At 50.4% G+C, this 14,998-nt stretch overlaps 2 long non-coding RNA genes across 2 annotated transcripts in view; both read right to left on the bottom strand.

Moving 5' to 3' along the window:
* Positions 1-818: 818 nt before the first annotated feature.
* LOC132445550 (uncharacterized) lies at positions 819-5,169 on the bottom strand. The gene is made up of 4 exons (XR_009522635.1): positions 5,095-5,169; positions 2,621-2,665; positions 1,976-2,002; positions 819-964 (listed from the first exon to the last, which is right to left on the bottom strand). It is a non-coding gene; the product is annotated as an uncharacterized LOC132445550 (long non-coding RNA).
* Positions 5,170-12,027: 6,858 nt separating this feature from the next.
* The window catches only part of LOC132445559 (uncharacterized), a 5,319-nt gene continuing 2,348 nt past the window's right edge, over positions 12,028-14,998 (bottom strand). The window contains exons 1-3 of the long non-coding RNA XR_009522644.1: positions 14,250-14,998; positions 13,560-13,676; positions 12,028-12,064 (exon numbers count right to left, since the gene is read on the bottom strand). The exon at positions 14,250-14,998 is cut by the window's right edge and continues 2,348 nt beyond it. This is a non-coding gene — a long non-coding RNA (uncharacterized LOC132445559). The remainder of the gene's footprint in view (positions 12,065-13,559; positions 13,677-14,249) is intronic.

Below are 14,998 nucleotides of genomic sequence, written 5' to 3'. Positions count from 1 at the left end.
CTTTCAGACCGTCCCCCGTACCCCCGTCTAAACCCTGCTCGGGGAAACACAATTACGCCCAAAATCATCGAATCCAGCGGGAGCAACAATTTGCTCATGGCAACACACCACTCATGTGTGTGCGTGTGTGTGTGTGTGTGTGTGTACCTGCGTGTGTAAGTGTGTGTTTGTGTTTATGCCTGCCATGAGCAACAATTTGCTCATGGCAACACAACAACTCCCCACCAATCACAGACCGCCTCTCGCTCCAGGCATGCGTCCGGCTACAACCCCTCCCCCTCACCCCCTCGGCAGTGGATCACATGACTTGTCTCGCTTGTCCTTTTGATAAATGGGTCCAAATTAGCGTGGGGGAGCCGGCCACCGGGGGAGGCAGCACATGGGTGGCGTGCCAATTACGATCTGGCCAATTACAGCCCCGGCCAATTACAGCGCGCAAATTACAGCCTGGCCAATTACAGCCTGGCCAATTACAGCCTGGCCAATTACAGCGCGCCTATTACAGCCTGGCAATTACCAGCCTGGCCAATTACAGCCTGGCCAATTACAGCCCGGACAATTACGGCCTGGCCAATTACAGCCTGGCCAATAACAGCCCCGGAAAATTACAGCGTACCAATTACAGCCTAGCCAATTACAGCCCTACTTTAGCCCTACTTAGCCTCCGTGGCTGCTACCAAGCGCCAAGCTAGCCGTGTCTGCTGCTGCCGCCACTCGCAGTAACACAGCAAAGAGCGCTTTCATACTCCACATGTCTCCCGCTCAGATGGATGACATTAAGTGTGGAGTGCTTGGTGGTGGTGGTGGGTTGGGGAGGGGGGGATCCAGCTCCTGTGGTACTCAGGAGCAGCCATGTGTGTGTGTCATGAAAGAGGGAGGGAGAGAGTAGAGAGGAAGGTGAGGACGGTGAGTGGACAAACCTTTTCCCCGCCGTCACCCTTCATTCCGTCTCTCCCATGTCGCCCTGTAACGTCACACGAGAGGAGAAGTCAGTTATAAAACAGACGGACGTTAGTTTCAGACAGAGCAAAGAAAAACGATGAATACGTCTATTAAAGTAAAGGCAGAAAACGCTGTTTGTTGGTTTCGGCAAAAACTAAAAACAAACTCATTGCCACTACGGAGCTGCTGTTCAAATCGACGCTTCTGTCGGATCCGACTGGAGCGAAACGGCGGGGGGCATCTGGCGGACAGATGCGTTGCCAGAGAAGCTCGACGGTATCCCCCCCGGTCAGTGCCTGACGAACGGCATATGGCGCGGAGAGCAGCACCGGCTAATGTGCAGTAATGATAATAACACGCGTCTGTAGAGACCCCTCCACCCACGGATGACGGAGGCCACTGACGATTTCCACAGTTTTCTGTTTTTTCAGTTCCCCGCCCCCCCCCCCCCCCCCCCCCCCGAGAGTCTAAGCGAGTCATCGCCAGCTTCGCTCCACTCTCCCCCATCTGCGTCGTCACGGTGATCCTCTCATCACCTCTCGCCCGTTCTCGCCCGTCCGATTAAACGGCGAAGCACCGAAACACAAAGCGACCAGGGCTATAAAGACCGCGGGGTCGATCGCAGGGGGCCCGGCAGCGAGCACAGAGCCGCCATTGTGCGGGGCTACCGTTGTCCAAACGCCTTGTTCCCCTTACTTCCCTTTCTGCTCTTTTCGCGGACCAATAAAACCTCAGATAATGAGGGCCGCGGGCCCGAGGCGGGACTCGTTAAAGTCGCTGAGTCGTCGACGCGATGATGCCGTCTGCTCCGGGGCGAAGCAGAGAGAGAGACAGAGAGCCGGGGTTGTTGGGAGGATATAACACCACCTCCAGAGGGGTTTTCTTTATGGGGAGCCGTCACTAAGCGGGAGAAAGGGGCTACCGTCCGATGACAATGAGGGGCCGTAGACAAATGTCACCGGTAAGCAAACAGACATGCAGAGAGACACTGCGCTGGAAGCACAGGTCTGGTGAACTGAATTAAGGCCGTTACCTTTTCACCTTGCTCTCCAATTTCGCCCTGTTAGGAGAAAAACAGGGAATTAACCACAGGAAGGCTCTATTGGGTTAGTCAGGGAATTACTGGCTACGCTGAGGGTCAGATGGTATCTAGGGGTTAGATTCATGTTAGGTTTCCACTCCGAGGCAGACTTCTGGTTTCAGCTGCTCCTCTGCGGCGTGATGTATGGGGGGTGTCAAACGGGGCCTTAAGAGGCGATCAGGTTGTAATCTAGACGTCGATGCACACTGAATGCAGACTAATTGACAAGAGGGTGCGTTTTAACCACGTTGTTTCAGCACAGTTCAGTCTCAGGTCACTTTCAGTGTTTGGTGTGTCCTCATTCTCACCTCGTTTCCATTCATTGTTGAAATGATGCGACAAATTGGCCGCAATGTAATCGGAATTGCATAAAGATGTTGCCGGAGGAGAATGTGTGACTTGTTAAATGAGTGAAGGATTTAAATAAAGTGTCCTGCAGCTGTAAAGGGGAAGAAGTAAATCCTGAACTAGATAATAACCTTCTCGGAGTCAAACGTTTCTCCTTGAGGAGTGAACAAAATGAAAGTATAGGCCGAACACAAAACGACCAGATAATGGCTGCCCTGAGTTTGACCCATAATAAATAATGCAACGAACCTTGGAGCCGTCGACACCGCTCATTCCTGAGGTTCCGATATCTCCCTATGGACACACACACACACACACACACACACACACACACACACACACACACACACACACACACACACACACAACACACACACACACACACACACACACACACAAAGAGAGAGACACACACCGCACAGAGACATCCAGACACACACACAGACACACACAAACACAGACGAACACACACAGGCCCACCCACACACATACACACAAACAGACACACAACCACACACACACACACACACACACACACACACACACACACACACACACACACACACACACACACACACACACACACACACACACACACACAGGCTAAGGTCAGTGTGCGTTCCAAGTCCCACACACAGACCTAGGGTCAGTGATGGCTCACTGCTCCTTGATAGAGATAACCTTAGCAAGTTCAAGTTTAGCTGATAACATCGCCTACAGGAGATGGGCGGTTAAGGAGGCGGTCTTGACCTGATAAGGGACAGACAGGATTAACAGCTCTGGTTCTACACTGCGGCACTGGAATGACCATTTACTATGCGTTATCCAGTTTACGTATCGATTGTTTGGTGCTTTGGGATTCTATCAGCTTAAAAGATGTGCGTGAAGCCAAACCTCCACGAATAAATTCCCAATCCCATTGTGATTTCAATTCAGCAATTGTCAGAGTGATATTGGCCACTAAGAATAACATTCATTTCCTGACCTTCAAGTTCAACAAAGGTCGGTCATATTCATGTACAAATCGACAAGGAAATCGAAATATACCAAACATATTTCAATACTATACCACCCTACTATATAAAACACCAGATACAGTATGATCCAATAGTATACATAGTATGGGAAATGCAGTTTGCCAAAAACACTAGGATGTTGAACTACATCCGCTCGCGTGCCAGCAGGATTTAGGCTCCTCTAACCCACAATCTCTGCAGCAGAAGATACCTGGGTGGCACTACAGGTGTGCTAATCAGTGACTCCCCCTGCAGAAAGTCCCCAGTGGTATGCAAACTGTGCAAGACTCTTTTCACAGAGGTGTAAACATTGGATACACAGGAGCCTCTCATCGCGCTAATTAAGGGTCGGCAGACTGGACTAGTGGAGATCAGTTAAGTCTACCGCCAGCGCTTTGGTACAACACATGTACAGCCCTTTATTGGTGTGATGAGCGACACCTGTGCTCAACGTACGATGGCACCTCTTTTAAAACGATGTCATTGAAAAACAACTGAAAGTCTGCCTGAACGGTTTGCATGTGTGGACTTTATCAACCATCGCGGTGGGTTCATTGTTATTGAATTCGATAAAATGTCAGTCGACCAGACACTGCTATAGGGGGGGGGGAATGTTTGAACTTTCCACATGAGCCGTGCCTACACACCGTGACAAATTCTACTTATAACATATCGCTTTTTAGAGTTTCATTTCATGAGGTTACTGGCAACGGCCGTCATAACACAAGCATTGGGGGGGGAGAGAGACGAGAGAGAGAGAGGAGAGAGAGAGAGAGAGAGAGAGAGAGAGAGAGAGAGAAGAGAGAGAGAGAGAGAGAGAGAGAGAGAGAGAGAGAGAGAGAGAGAGAGAGAGAGAGTGAGAGCACGCAGCAAGCTTTCACTTTGAAAACGAAACATCTCTCTCTCTGGTTCCATTAAGCGCAGGGCGCACACTGCGTCTCTTTGTATCTCCGACACGGAGACACGCGGCCGACTGGAAAGATTGTCCCTCTGCGATTGTTCCCTCTGCCTCATCTCCCTCTCCACGGAGACTTCCCTACACACTCCCGCCTTCCTTTTGTTCTCTGGGTCGGCACTCAACGATAAGCTCCTCGGTTTGGGCTTGTTTGTTTCTGGTTGCGCGGTACATCTGCTTTCCCTTTCTCTCTTTCCCCGCATGGCAGAGACGGATGGGAGGATGCGTGAGGAGCCCCCGGGCTCCGTTCCCCGCGGGACTCATACCGGCACGGCGAGTGGAGCCCCGGAGAGGGCCTGCTGAACGGGGATAGCGGTTTGGAACGCGTCCGAACTCCCAACGGGCTCAGGGGCATTGAGGGCACTTTGGCACCAGACTAAATAAAGCCGAGCCAATGCGAGCCCTGAGGAGAGAGGGAAGGCACCGGAAAGCACCGTCTTCCTGAGGTAGAAATACTTTTGGGGAAAGTTGTGATGTGCCGTGTGGACTTTCCTTTCCTTCTTGTCGCAGGCAGAGGTCCAGGAGATATCCTAATATACATTCAACAATCTCTTATCTTCTAAGTGTCAATTATCTCTCTATCTATCTGTACACGTATACATAGTCTATATATACATAATCTATATCTATCTATGCATGATCTATATCTATCTATTTATCTATCTATCTATCTTTACTTAATCGATATCTATCTATACATGATCTATCTATCCATCTATAACTATACAGTATATATTAATAAATGAGCTCACCTTTTGTCCATCGTTACCGGGGAGCCCTGGCGGTCCTAATAAACCCTGAAACACAGCGACGGAGAACGGTCAATACCGACTGAACTATCACAGAAGCTAGAAGTTTAAATGGCTAATATTATGCAGCCAGCTGTGGGTGTGATTGGCCGTTGCAAGCCGTTTGAAAATCTGCCTTTTCCTGCGTTTTAGTGACATTGTAATGGTTAATCACACTCACACCTGGTGGCATAATCATCCCTTTAAGGTAGACTTAGATGGAAAGTAGCAAGTCTAGGTTAGTACACCAATGTAGTATGATGAAGTCTTAATCAGAAGTCTTTAAACCGTGCTGTTAATACATCAAGCTCATGTCTGTGATAGAGGGTTGACTTACATCTATGTCCTCAAATAACTATAACTAACTAATAAATAAATAAACTAATGACTGCTTTATTAAGGGCACGTTTTAGCCTTCTTCACCGGGTAACTTTCCATCCGTAAACCGCGGTATGAACTAATCGATAGCGCAGAGCCAATTCATCTCCAGCTCCCCCGGTCTGAAGCACACACCGACAAATGGCTTCCAACGCTCCGCTCAGCCTCTGTCTGACAGCCCCGTCACATCTCAACACCCCCGCCCAGAACAAACACCTTGTCATCTTATTATTTCTAATGCGCACACAAAGTGATGGATGAGGATACAGGTAATGGAGAAAGCGACTGACTATACCCCACAGCGAGCCCAGCCCGACTCAGGGTCAGATTACAGAAGGAGAAAGAGAAGGAGAAGGAGAAGAACACGAGGGAGAAGAAGGAGGGGAAGAAGGAGAAGGAGGAGGAGAAGAAGACAAGGGAGAAGGAGAAGAAGAAGGAGATGAAGAAGAAGAAGAAGAAGAAGAAGACGAGGGGGAAGAAGGAAGAGAAGAAGGAGAAGGAGAAGAAGGAGGAGGAGAAGGAGAAGAAGAAGACGATGGAGAAGACGATGGAGAAGAAGAAGAAGAAGAAGAAGACGAGGGGGAAGAAGGAAGAGAAGAAGGAGAAGGAGAAGAAGAAGGAGGAGGAGAAGAAGGAGAAGAAGAAGACGAGGGAGAAGAAGAAGAAGAAGAAGAAGAAGAAGAAGAAGAAGAAGAAGAAGAAGAGACACTCTGTTTTTGCTCACAACAGGAGCATCTGTTCATGGGAGTCATGGAGAAAGAGTTCATGATTCATCAGATTGTCGCGGTTCAAATGATAATCTGCGATACCCGAACGTTCATCAGATCTCGCCTCGGCCTTGTGTTTGTATTTAGTTCCGATGTTTTGTCTGAGTCATAAAACAAAGCGGTGTGAACCGTGACTCACGCGATGCGTCTGCTCTTCGATACACTGGCCAGTTAATTAAGCTCCTTGATTTTAGACACGCAAGCAAGTTTCTCTAATTCAGACGAGACTTCGGGACGCCTGCCGCCTCCCGAACAATCACTGCGAAACTTCGCCACGGCGAGGAAACGCTAAACAGTTAAAACCGTTGATACCGTCCAGGCATCCGTGCGCGGGGGTGGGGGGGGGGGGGGGGCAGGGGCCCCCGTCCGGCAGCACACTCAGGGGGCCCGGGGCTCTCCTGGCGTCGACACACCAGTGTGTGTCATCGCCGACCCCTGACCCCTAGCGCTGGCGGGAGGACTCCCAGACGGACGACAGGCGCAGACAGGAAGTGTCTGCTCGGGTTACGCTGAACAAACACCGGCAGCTACCTGATGGCGGGGTGCCACGGGGCCACCATCTGCTGCCTGCATCAGCGCTAGGCTAGGAGCTAGGCTAGCAGCTCGGCGCTAAGCGCTAGGAGCCGAGAGCCTGCGCCCCTTGTGCACTTTAGAGGAAGCCTGTCTGTTGTCAATCCCTGTCCTCCAAGCCCCCCCCCCCCCCCCGTCTCGAGTCTCTCTTTGTTGCACGGTCGCCTCAGGGGAGAGCTAACTCCCCGTCTTTGAATACGAGCAGAGTTGTATTTCACGGACGATATTAGTTTTTGACAGTTTTTCTATTTGTATTTGATCCCCCCTGGTTGCCGCGGCTGCGGGTCCTTTGGTGGAAGTGCTTTTATTTCCGCTGAAGGAACTACACAAACTACCTGGTTTTGTTACGGCAGACACAATCAAACCCAGAAAACACACGAGACGTAAAAAACATCAGAACCTACCGAGCCTCCCTCGGGGCCCTTCGTCGACGAGTTGGTGAAGGTGGAGGTGATGACGTGGTGGGTGTGTTGGTGGTGGTTGTGTATGGGTGGTGGTGGAGGTGGCGGTGAAGGTGGATGTGGTGGTGGTGGGGGTTGTGGTGGTGGTGGTGTTGGAGGAGAGAGGGCGATTGCGGTTGAAGAGTTGGGTGGAGAAAAAGGGGAGAAAAACATAAGGGTTAGGGAGTCAGTGTGAGTTTAAATAACCCAATTTCCACACATTACAGAGTCAACGGTTCATTTACTGGCAGGGTTTCACAAAGTGAACACCAACCCTTCGGGGCAAAGCGTATCACAATCCAGCCCTTGTTTTACTCTCAAACAAAAGGAGGAAAAAAACAACAGCGTGCTTTCCATTCACTAATCAGGGCCGAAAAAAGTTTTTATGGCCTGAACAAATAAAAAAAAGATTTATCACATGCAGACTTCTGTCTTTGTTACTTATTTGTAACTGAAACATGTTCTCGATCGGTCTAACTATTCCCAGGTCTGTTTTTAGGTTTAAAGTTTCAGTCTATATTTAACCCGAAGAACGAGATTAATATGTGGAATAACGTAAGGAATATAAGTCTTGACTACCGGGAGGTACACTTAATACTTAAACTGACACATCGGGCCCGAAGCTCCAATCATCACCCTCGTTTGTCACCAGAGCTGAAACAAGAGTGTCAAGAGAAAAACTTCCCCAACACTTCTCTCTATTTCCGTTGCTGTGCATTATCGCGCGCCGATGCGGCCAAACCGCACCCGTTTATTTACGGCTTGCTGCTTTGGTGCTACGACACTTATTGCGAACTGACGTTTCTCTCGCTGCGAGTACAGGATCCCCCGTGATGTCGTTTGGCTCCTCCGGGGGGGGGGGGGGGCCTGGGCCCGGGCCAGACTCAGACTTCAATTGCAGCTCAGAGCGCCTTGGTATTTCGGCTGCTGTGTCGGGCTGTTATGTTGTTTGCTATTAAACTCGCGGGGCCTACTGTGTATGGCACACGGAAACACGCTCATCTCGCAGCGAAGTCCCACCCGGTCTTCGTTAAGCTGTTAACTGAATTAAGATGCTTTTACCCACAAGCCCAGACATGCCAAGCACAACCAATGATGAGATGAATACAATCATCCCTCCTCTGAAACCGCCGTGGAGGACAGGTATGGGTGTCTTATGGGTGTCTGGGTGAGCCTGTAATGGGCGAGGTCTACGTCTTTGCAGCATACCGTGCCATCACCGGTCTGCGCGTTAAGCACCACGCCCCGACGGTTGCGGTGACTTTAACGTGCGTCTGCTCTGATTAAAGGAACCTCAATGAAAATCGCAGCCGGCCTGCAACGAACCAGCTTAGCCACCAGAAATATTCCCTTCCGTTTTCCCCCCCCCCCGCCCTGAAAGCCTTTGTTAGCGTTCCTGAAGGGGGCCGGGTAAACATGTTTACGACCCCGCTAGCTATGTGGGAGCATGTGCCGCTCGCCGGAGCGCTAATGAGGCTGGCTACATCTGAGAGCACTCCAGTGCTACCGGCTGCTGAGAGAAATGTCTTCAGAGAGACAAGGGCCCCAGCTCAGCCCTTGTACTTAGCATTCGGAGTCCCGGGCAGTGATGACGGCATGTCATCCCAAAGATTATTTTTGGTTTTGTTTCATTATGTCAAATATGTGAACAAGAGTACAAATTTTAATGTGGCTATGACGTTTGAAAATAGTTGCTCTGCTATTGCCTGAAAGTATCCACGATCTGTTAACTTTAAGTATGTCGGAACAAAGGTTTGAAGACTTTCGTTCGTGTCTCGGTAATCCAAACCGTTGCAGTTTGTTCCACACACACAGCACTCAGATGAACCTCGCTATCTTGAAAAACGATTAGCAGCGGTTCGTTTTTTAATGAGCCTTTACACTTGGGTCAGTCGTACGACCGCAGTGAGTGAATGGGCCCGGGTTTGGAGTAGGGGCTTAGGAAGCTTCCGGAAATTAGGTCAATTTCCACTTTAAAGGGTAACACTGGAGTACCAGGAGGTTTGGTCCGCTGCCAAACGAACCCAAGTGTTCTCTGTCTAGCCAGCGGCAGAAGGAGGGCCCACGGCTCTGATGCCAGAGTCCTCTGTTGGTGACCTCTGTCGTGACCTCTGCCATACATCCTCACCATTGTTCAACTATTCTGTTTTTCCCGTGTAAAACATCGATGTAGTGAGACAGAGAGACAGATGTGTGGGTACGGAAGGAACTTTCAATGCAGGAGGCTTGTTCAGTTCCTGTGCCTTCCCCTTTCTTAAACCTGATGAGTTTAAGAGGAAAATATGATAGCAAATGACGGGGAAATAGTTCTTTGGACAACAATGTACGACATTAACGTTTCTTTCTGCCTGCCGTTCCCCAGACAGGCAATACGTAAAAAAAACGGTGTCTCTCTTAGCCGTTTAATTGGGGATGTTGGAAATAAAAAAGAAAACTGACATTGTGCTTTAGGGGCCTATTTCCACTTAAGGCTTGCACTTCAAACCCTTTCTTGAACCATTTATACACATGTTTGGTCCTCATGTTTAGCGTTTGCATTAAAGTTAACTTAATTTCATGGACGGATTACCATCAAAGGTTTCACTTGCTATACTGACATACGATGAAGCCAAACTAAGGGAATAAGAATCAGACATGTCAAAGGTAAGTGAAGTGCATTATGGGTGAGCCTGGAAGAGGAAGGGGGATGCGAGAGGAGCCCTCTTTCCCCACGGCGGGACGTGCCTTTGCACCAGGGAGCAGATGGGGGGCTGTTGTCTCAGTTACGGATGGAGTACCACAAACAATACCCCACTGACATTCCACACTCAGCCTTCTGAAATACATTCCAAGTCCTAAATGAGAACTGCCTGCGAGGCTGCATGCCACCTTCCCGGGCTGGGGATCCTATAATCGACCCAAGGGAGACCTGATGGCAATGATGGTTCTCAATTTGATCCTGCAAATCTTTCCTTTTTGTTCCCCCTATTCTTCTTCTTCTCCTTCTTCGTCCTCTAACTCTCTCTCTACCCCTTCTTCTCTTTCTCCTTATTCGTCGTCTGCTTCTTCTTCTTCCTCCTCTCCTCCTTCTTCTCCCTCTCTCTTTCCTCCTCCTCCTCCCCCTCCTCCTCCTCAACGTCCTCCTCCCCCTCCTCTCCTCCTCCGCCCCCTCCCCCTCCTCTCCTCCTCCTCCTCCTCCTCCCCCTCCCCCTCCTCTCCTCCTCCTCCTCCCCCTCTCCTCCTCCCCCTCCTCCTCCCCCTCCCCCTCCTCTCCTCCTCCTCCTCCCCCTCCTCCCCCTCTCCTCCTCCCCCTCCCCCTCCTCTCCTCCTCCTCCTCCTCCTCCTCCCCCTCTCCTCCTCCCCCTCCCCCTCCTCTCCTCCTCCTCCTCCTCCCACCCCGCCCCCCGAAGCCGTAATCCGTCTAACCAGCACCATGTGTTCTGGACAACTGTTGGGAAACTCTGGAATCTACGTTTGCCTCTTTACCAATAGCATCGACATGAAAAGAAAAGGAAAGAAAACACCACCCTGAGCTAAGTCAAGTGGGCACCCGCTCAGGTCCCGCCGGCGAAACACCGGGAATCAAATATTTGCCCGGGAACTCCCCGTGGGACCCCCAGCATCCTAATTGGCTAATCGTCCTTCTCTTGGCAGCTGACACGTTATTGCCGAATCCCCCTGCTTCCACGCAACCGCTTGGCACTTCAAATTAAGAGTCGCAACGTCGTTAAGATAACTCTGACGAGTTTCACCGTCGGTGCATTTGGGGGAGCTTCATCGTGTGCATTCAAAATCAAAGTTTTATTAAAACGGCGGCGCAAAAGACATCGCATTAACTCTTATAGGAAGGATGAGATAGACCGGGAGTGATGATTCATGTAAATCACTCCGAGGATGATCCTCAATCAATCCTTTATTCCTCCCGTCGAGGTAGCTCGCTGTCTTTTTTCTCCCTTGTCCCCGTGCCAATTACTCACGGCGTTCATCCTTCTGTTACGCCGTGGTTCCTCACTTTTAACCGCCCCTCTGACGGCCTCTGAAACCTCACTTCGTATCAAGGACAGACTTCTGATAATCGCACGTCATCATCTGTCGAGGAAGCTCGTGCGTTTTTTCAGTCAGAATATTAATTCAGTTTTTAGGATGGAGATAATGGTATTTGAATACCTTGTACAAAATAATTGTATGTTTAGAGCTTGCAGCTCTAATGGGTTAGTGTGCAACCAAAGTAAAGTTAGATAAAAACAGTTTTGTATGTACTGAAGTACAGTTTATCGGTTTTATAGCTTATTTATTTAGGCACTTTTAAGTTGTTGTTGGTATTAATAGGATACATTTTGCCAAGTTACATTCCGGCCATAGTTACTTTACCCAGAGCATTTAAGCTGAAACCCCCAACAATGATATAATTGATAAAACCTGTAAAACCATATCTTCACAGACATAAAACCTCATTTATAAATCGGCATATAAAACAGCCTCCATGCGCGTGGCGAGATTGATTTGGGACCATCTTTGTGTCTCGGGAAGAGTTTGGCATAAGCAGCTGGGATACCAACCATTCACGGAACAAAAGTAAAACGACACAAAATGGATCAACACGTTTCCAGTAAGAGTTAAAACAGAATCCTCTCTCGCCGCCAACCCCCCCCAACCATCCACTGTGTACACTTTAAAACAACCTTGTTATCCTAATCAGTGTTGCCATATTGTGCTGAACCTTTCAAACATAATGTGAATCAAATCAAAGGTATGTGTGCTCACCATCGGTCCAACTTCTCCCGGCGTTCCTGGATCGCCCTGATGGGAAAGCAAAAACACAATTAATAGGAACAGGGTTGAGATGTGAACCATACTGCAGGGAACTCTGCAGTCTGGGAGTTTAGAGTTTTAAAATAAATATGGACATGCCTTAAAATGCTTTCAACGGCCACTTGTCGCAGCTTTTACAGAAAACGACACGCGTACCCTTTGTGATTATAATTCCCATTTGAGAGTTTCAATTGCAGTATTTTAACGAGCCACTCAGATCTCAACGTTTGCTGGCTCTTAGCCACGACGTAGATCCTTGGCTGAGTCACCTGTAGCCTTCAGTGCCGTCGCCAATTACCCTCACAGAAAGTCCCTCTCCTAGTTCAGGAGTTGGCAGAGCAGACAAGACTACGCCTAAACCCAAAGAGCATCTGCCAAAATCATAGCGGGAACATCACTCCATTACTCCCTTGCTCCTGTCACATCGAGACACACTTCGGCCGTTCTTCACCGGAGTGATGAACGGCAGAAGGGTGGATGAGGTGGTGGATGAGGTGGTGGAGGTGGTGGTGGTGGTGGTGGGTAAAACGGTAATTCGACTGCACTTATACAGCGCTTTTCTCAACAGTGGCCACTCAATGCGCTTTACGATACTGCCTAACCGTGCAAGGAGCACTCAGGGTAAGGTTTCGTGCTCAGGGACACCTCGACACTCCGTGAAGCGAACTAGCAACTCTCCGGTTACCAGCCAACCCGCTCTACCTGCCGAGCCACATGCCGCTCCAAAGGTAGAACCAGAACTAGAAAGAGAGAGCTTAATCTCTAGGAAAAGCGCTGCAACCGAACAACCGCTGTAAAACGACCGATTGGAAGATGGGGTGTTGGGGAAAGAACAACAAAGAACAGCAAGTGATCAAAACGTTGGAGGGGAGTGAATAAACAACAGTTAATATTTCCTGCGCTGCCAAAGCCGGTGTGGCCAGGAGAACAGAGTTCAAACCCTGCAGCCCTGGGAGGGAGTCTCGCTGTTTTAACGGCGGGACGTAATCGACAACCCGCAAGGTCTGTTCTCGGCGAGAGCCTCTACCGTAATCAGGGTGCACATAAATGAGTGTGAGGCCTGTGACGGGGCCGGCATATGGAAAGGGTTACACGTTTTTTTTTTTTTTCCGCTTTTTTTTTTCTCCTGAAAGCCCAAGCGCGTAAACACACACATCCATGCGAAAGGCATGTTCTCAGGGGCCTTCTTCTAATGCTGGAGTCACTAAAAGATATTAGGGGCCAGAGCTGTGCAGCTTAGCCTGCCATGCATTCATTAAACCGGCTTTCCAGCCCCGGCTCCCATGCCAAGGTGGTTTCCAGCAGGACCACTCCCTGCCCTCTCTGGGCCCACCGCCTTACACCGCCCGCCTTACACCGCCCGCCTTACACCGCCCGCCCTGCACCGTCAAACCCTCCCCAGCCCTTCTGACGGGTCGCACCAGGACAGACACACACACACACACACACACACACACACACACACACACACGGCGGGACTCACCGGTACACCTGCCACGCCCCGGGGCCCGTCCTTGCCCGTGTCTCCGGGGGGTCCTCGGGGTCCTGGGGGGCCCGGAGGCCCCGGGGGCCCGGGGGATCCGGCCTGCCCCTGGTCGCCCTGTGTAGAGACCGCCCGGACATGGTCACTCTGCCACGGCGGGACACCGCAGAGGCCGGGGTCTCTGCGGCGCCACGGTGATGCTACGAAGGGTGGTGAGATAACGGGCGCGGCGACGGGGGTGCGGTCGGACGCCGGTAATAAGTTCTGTCGTCTAAGGGCGTCGCCATGGAGAAAACTTTCCAGAGTTTATGACTGTAATAACCATATCTCCATGCATGCTCTCCTATTGGCCGCCATTGAGCAGTTAGCCCACAATAGCACGGTGTTATATAGATGGATACATCACGAGCGTCCATTATTATAAAACCTAATCACACCGTCGACGGATGAAACAGCAACTCATCATTTCATTGACACAACAACACTATTATTTTTATAGTTTCATGAATAAATAAAGATAAAGGAATCGACTTTGTAGGGGTTTTTAACGGGTGCTTCTTAAGAGGCTTGCATGCAGGCTAAAGTAGGAACGGCTAAGGCGGGGGAGAGATGGTCAGCAGACCGGGGTGAGATCCGGTTGAGGTGGAGGAAAGGGAGGGAAGAGGAGCAAAGGACACAGGCCACTACTACCTTAATGAGACGTCTCTTAATGAGCTGCTGGTCAGCGGAAAGAAAGCCATGATTGATCTTAGGGAAAACCATCTGAGCAGGTGAGGTCGAGAGGACGAGAGGTCGCAGGTCAGAGGTGAGAGAAGGTTGGAGGAGGAGCATGAGGTCCCAGGTGAAGAGCAAGGAGGAAGGAGGAAGGCATTGGCAAAAAAACAAAAAAGGAAAAGGGCAGAGAGAAAAACAGAATCATGTTAGAAAACACTTGTCCCCCATGGAGCCCAGACCACGCTTTCACCAGGGGGGGGGGGAGAAATCCACACCTTCTTTGCTCCTCATCAGCCCCATGTCAAGTGGTGGTTGTATTCTGAGGACTTCTGTCCATAGTTACTCCCTGAGGGGGGCTACAGGCGAGGGGGGGACATGATGGGGGGGGAGAAAGAAAGCGGGAACTCCTTCACTGCCGCTTTGAAAGCGCGGTCTTCATCCCCCGAGTGCTTGGCGTGACAGACCCCCTCCACCCACCTCCACCCACCCACCTCCACCCACCCAGCTCCAGGCAGAAGCTCCCAGTGGACGGACACTAGCCCTCCCTCTGTGAGGAGGTCAACCACCAACCCCTGCTTCTGTTCAGACCTGTGTATCAGCCGTCTAGGGTTTATCACGGTTAGTGAACTACGAGTCAATCATTCGGGGCCAGTGATGGCGTCTTGGAAGGGTTTGGGCTGGGCCAATGAGATCGGATCAGGTCAGTTAAGGATTTTTGGTCTTCA

The sequence above is a fragment of the Gadus macrocephalus genome, chromosome 17, assembly GCF_031168955.1.
Source record: "Gadus macrocephalus chromosome 17, ASM3116895v1".
Lineage (NCBI taxonomy): Eukaryota > Metazoa > Chordata > Actinopteri > Gadiformes > Gadidae > Gadus > Gadus macrocephalus.
The sequence above is the reverse complement of the archived record's forward strand: the minus strand, read 5'-3'. Positions and strand labels throughout refer to the sequence as shown.